Source organism: Lemur catta, chromosome 10 (assembly GCF_020740605.2).
Source record: "Lemur catta isolate mLemCat1 chromosome 10, mLemCat1.pri, whole genome shotgun sequence".
Taxonomy (NCBI): domain Eukaryota; kingdom Metazoa; phylum Chordata; class Mammalia; order Primates; family Lemuridae; genus Lemur; species Lemur catta.
In genome coordinates this window covers 56,928,840-56,934,839 of record NC_059137.1, presented here as the reverse complement: position 1 = coordinate 56,934,839, position 6,000 = coordinate 56,928,840, and positions in this window count along the sequence as shown.

Sequence of the window (6,000 nt, the reverse complement as noted above, 5' to 3'; positions counted from 1 at the left end):
TCTATGTTACAGCTCTGAACGTGTGATAAGAAAACAGATACTGTAATTTAGATAAACTCCACTAAATGGCTTGACTGAAATAAAACCCAAATGAAGGTATAAATGGCTGAAGTGATTAAGACTGTCAAGTTCTCTGGGGTACTGTTAGAGAATAAAATAGCTGATGGATTGTTATTTATCCATGAATGTGAGTTTGGGGGATTTAATTAAAGATGTTCTATTATATCTTTCAAAGACTATTTGAAGCTGTCAATCAAAAGCTGGAAAAACAGAGCATGTTGCCATTGAATAAAAAGCCAGATCTCTGGCCATATGGGCAATGCCCTTTTTGGGGGTGCTCTAAGATTTCTATTTAGTGTTTTATCCTACAGATGAATGTTAATAAATAGAGGGAATATTGTTAGTGTAACTGTTTCCTTAAGAAAATATTTGAGCCATTCTGGTGTGTATGTGTTTGCACATTTATATCTATGTATGTAACATGTGTATCCATATATCCATGTATGCACACATGCATTTGTTTTGCCTAGTATTCTCTTTTAAAGTGGCTTTAAACATAAACCTCCAAAATATACCACAAATAGAATTATACTACAAAAATCTGTCATAGGAGAAAATTGAACTTCATATAAAATGAATTTTAAATTTTTATAATAGGACCACTTTAAGGAAAACTTAAACTGTTATTAAAATATAGTGAAAGTACTATACAGGTTAACTATACTTGGATAAATCATATGGCATAAATGAATAAATAATAGGCATGGATGAGATCCCAAATGGCCAACCACACTGTTCCCTACCTCTAATTAGAATTCTTACATGTATACTGTTATTCAACCACTTCAGGGACTAAACATGAGCTACTATTTAGTAGACAAAGATGGGTCATGATTCTTTGATATCACTTGCCATGAACGGTGGGTTCTATTTTTGTTCCTCCTGAGCCTGGGCTGGCCAGTGATGGTTTGGACTAACAGAATGTGGCAGAACTGACACTTTGTCAGATCAAGGCCCAGCCTGTGAGAGCACCAGGAGTTTCTTCCTTGGCCAATTGGAGGCCTCACCTGCCAGGGGAGAAGTGTGAGTACTGGGCTGGAAAGACCCCATGGGGAAGCCACCAGAAAAGAAGGAGAGGAAGAGGGGCCCAGCAGAACCAGCTTTCCAGCTGTTCTCACCAAGGTGCCAGACATCACTGAAACCATCCTGGATCTTCTAGGCCAGCCTGGTTACCAACATAGTTGGCACCTATGGAATAAAAAAGTGCCAAGCAGAGCCCTTTGGGGTCCCGGTTCTCAGTTTCAGTACAAAGATGAAGTTTGAAGTCATTGAGTTTTAGAGTATATTGTTACACAGCAGTGGATAACTGGAAAAATCTTGAAAGTAAGACTGAACATGCACCTGTATTCATTAATGTTTTTGAACTGACAGTAATAATTTTTGTCTAATGTACATAATACCAATTCCTCTGACTAATTATAGTGGCAAAATAAAAACCATATGGATTTTATCTTCATTATGGCTTGAGTCAAGAAGAAATATGATTTAACTACTTTTTGAGTAAGTAAGCCTGTTTGGTCAAATGCTGTATAACTGACTTGAAATTATTCAATTTTGATTTGGTTTTCCTGTTGATTTATACTTTCTACACTCAACATATTCTTGAATTTTGTGAGCCTATTTTTTTTCTTTCTTAATAACTAATCTGATAGAGTAGGATATAGTAATGGTTTTGTTTTTTTGATTTTCAGTTTTATGTTTTAAATAAATCAGAGAACTTATGGGAGATGATACATAAAATGCCTCAGGCGGATATGAAAAGTTCCTGTGCTTGTGTTTTGTAAGGTTTTCATCTGAGTTACTAAATGTAAATTCTTCAGTAATCCTTTCTGTGTGGCCCCATCCTTAATTCTGAGACCAAAAGGACAAGAACTATATTCTGAGATACCATGTCTTGGCATTACACTCTAGAGTAAGCAAGCACATGCTCAATATACTGAGAGAATGAATTAACTTGATTCAAATGGTTGCCTGTGCTCTTCTAAACACAGATGTTTTTATGGACATTATAGCATTTCAGCACTAAGGTAAAGAGGTATGCACTATTCTTGGCCCTTTTTTAGTCTTTCCAAGGAGACCTTCTGACCTCAACCAAGAGTGGAGTAAGAGTTATAGGTGGGGTAGATGATAAAAAAAAAATAATCTTTTTCCTTTTCTCACTACTCTAAGAAGCTTTTGAGTATTTGCTTTCAGAAATAGCATAGCATAGCAACTGCTAATAATTTTCTATACAATTGGTCATAATATAGAAAAATTCAAAAGGAAGAAAATTCTCCATATGAAACCCACAGAAGAATCGATATATTGTGTTTTATAAAGAAGCACTCTGTAGCAGTGTTTCTCAACTTGGCCCTATTGATATTTTAGACCAGATGATTTGTAATAAAGCAGTCTTGTGCATTGCAAGATTATTAGTAGCATCCCTGGTTTTGTGCTGGGTGCTATTAGTGCTTTTATAACCAAGATGTCTCCAGACACTGACACATGTTACTTGGGTGAAGAGGCAGAGAACGAAACTCCTAGTGGTGGAGAATCACTGCCCTATAGCTATTGCTAAGCCTTGCTGGGTTTCACTAAATTTGCATGTGAATGGGTATTATGAAGAAATATATATATTTAAAAAGTACATATTTCTATATATAGGATTTTTTAAAACATAGAAATACATATATGTTAAAATATTTTAAGTCATGTCAGTTGCAAATGATGCCACATGTAAACAAATATTTCATCTATATAAATGTCAAATTGATCGTTTAAAGAATAATATGCTTAGTTAGAAATTAAATGCAAAATGACCCTACTTTCCCTATCCTCTATTTGTACCATTTGATTAAACAATTGTAACTTAATTTTCTTGCTTTGTTGTGTCTTAAAATGTTGTTTTAAATTATCTTGGATCAAAGTAAAGAATAGGTGAGTGAGCAACAAACACACAAGTCAATGAATTGGCATGTAGCATGACAATTTGGGAAGTTTTTGCACTTGGTAATATTTTATAAAGTTTGGTTAATGAAGCCTTTTTTTTTTTTTTTTTTTGAGACACAGTCTTGCTGTCACCTGAGTTAGAGGGCCATGGCATCAGTCCAGCTCATGGCAACCTCAAATTCCCAGGCTTAAGCAATCCTCCACCTCAGGCTCCTGAGTAGCTGGCACTATAGGTGCTCGCCACCACGCCCAGCTAATTTTTTCTTTTAGTAGAGATGGGTCTCGCTCTTACTCAGGCTGAAGTTTGGTTAATGAATCTTAATTGGTATCAACTTTTCAATTACAGATTATTCTGGATGATAAATGAGTAGGTCAAACTGTAGCCAATTCATGTGCCTCTATCACAATCCTAGAACCATGTGCTCATGCCTCTTACCTACCATACTTAGCTTGTCTATCCCATGGTTATCCCTGTGAATGGACAATACAAATTACAGCTAGTGTGTTACGCATGTCACTCAGGAATAGATTTATGCATGTCATTGAAGAATCTATTTCTCTGAGATCTGGGGAAAATAGTCCTTTCTTTTTACATTTTTCCCTTGTGGTCAGTTAATCCTTAGAGCAAGATTCCCATTTGGCTTGATAGAGGTTGTTTGAGGTCTTTACAAGCAACAGAAAGCTGCGGTGGAAGTAATATTACCTTTGGTAGCAGACACTGTTGCACTTGTACAAGTTCAAATGTGTAAGAAATTGTTCCTTAATGATTAGCACTTTATAGACATAAGGAAATGAGAAAAATAAGCTCAACTTAGCAAGCTTTTCCATAAAGTGAATTGTACTGAATTTAAAGAACTACCTTTTACTTTAAATAATGTCCTTTTTGTTTTTGCTTATTCATGTATCTTGAATGGATAAAACATTCTTTTATGAAATACATGTTGTAAGAGGTGGTAAAGGATATTTTGTTTGATATTCTATTGTATATTTGCACATGGCTCCTCTAATATGGTCCTCCAAACAAAACATAAAGCTATGACAAGACAGTCAAAGTCTGGGAAAAATTACACTTAAAATTCTCTTAGAGTTACAATCGAGATAACTCAAAATCCTAAAGAACCTGTGCGCATCTGCCCTCTCAAGTGTTGAGGTTCTTAAAGTTCTAAACGTATGTCTCTCACCAGCCAAACTATAGAAAGAGTACTTTATCTTCCCATTGCACCTATCCCTGTGACCCACCCACTCAAAATACATGAAAGAGAAGAAATTCCCATTTCCAGAATGCAAAGCTTGGTCTTGCACTCAACCTACTTCACACCTGCTGAGAGTTTTGTGAGGTTTTAACATTAGGAATCAATGTGGCCTTTAGAAAATCAGTTTATCTACCTGAGGTTATTTCTTCATATACTGATTTCTTCAATTAATATTTATGGAGGGCATATTATCAACCACCCAATGTCACTGTCAATGGTGACATAGATGGGAACGCAACAGATAAAACCCCTTATACTCAAGGGACTTCTGGTAAAAGGGGACATATAAAAACAGCTAAGAAAATAAAACATGTCAGTTGGTGACAATTGCTGTGGAGTGCTAGGATGGGCAGATAATTATATTTTAAATACACTTATCATAGAAGTCCTCACTGAAAAGGTAATATATAAGCAAAGACCTAAAGAATGTGACAGTGCCAAGAATCTAGGATAAGAGTGTTCAGGGAAGGGAAAAGTGAATTTCAGACTATGGGGGTAGTAAAGTGCCTGGCATGTTCAAGCAGCAGCCAGGAGGGTCAGCACTGCTGGGCCCTATTAAAGAAGAGGCTGAGTGGTATGAGGTAAGATCAGGGAGATACTCAGGGCTCAGGGCACAAAGAAGCTGTGGCCTGCATGAACTTTGATTTTCAGTGAAACAGGCCACTAATGAAGGGTTCTGAACAGAGGAGTAATATGAACTGACTTGTGTTTTAACGAGTTCACTCTGCTTCTGTGATAGAAATAGGAATCCGACAAAGGGCTAATAACGAGAATTTGTATAGAACTCAGGAAAATCAGCAAGAAAAGTCAAACATTAAAAAGTGAGAAGACATGAACAGAAAGTTTTCAAAAGTAGACTAATGACCAAAAAACATGAAAAAATGCTCAACATCCCTAATCATCAGGGAAATGCAAATCAAAACCACAATGAGAATGGCTTTTATCACAAAAGTCCCAAAACAATAAATGTTGGCGTGGATGTGGAGAGATAGGAGCACTCATACACTGCTGATGGGACTGCAAACTTGTACAACCTCTATGGAAAGTAACATGGAGATACCTCAAAGAACTAAAACTAAAAATACCATTTGATCCAGCAATCCCACTACTGGGCATCTACCCAAAGGGGGAAAAAAAATAATAAAGTCATCTGCACTACAATGTTTATAGCAGCACAATTCACAATTGCAAAGATGTGGAAACAACCCAAGTGTCCATCAACACATGAGTGGATTAATAAACTGTGCTATGTGTATACCATGAAATTCTACTCAGCCACAAAAAACAATGGTGAACTGGCACCTTTTGTATTATCTTGGATAGAGCTGGAGCCCATTCTACTAAGTGAAGCATACCAAGAATGGAAAAACAAGCACCATACATACTCACCATTAAATTGGTACTAAATGATCAACACTTACGTGCACATATGGAACTAACATTCACTGGATGCTGGGGAGGTGGGGAGGAGTTGGAGGGGATGGGTAAATTCACACATAATGGGTGCAGTGCACACTGTCTGGGGAATGGGTACACTTATAGCTCTGACTCAGGTGGTGCAAAGGCAATATATGTAACCTAAACGTTTGTATCCCCATAATATTCTGAAATAAAAAAAAAAAAAAGAACCAGACTATGGAGAAGAAAGGGAGAATGTCACAACCAAGTAGGTAACCTCCTTGCATTTAAATCAGGGTGGTAACAGTGGAGGTAGTAAGAAGTGGTAAATTTGTGGAAAATAAAAGGGTTGAATTATATT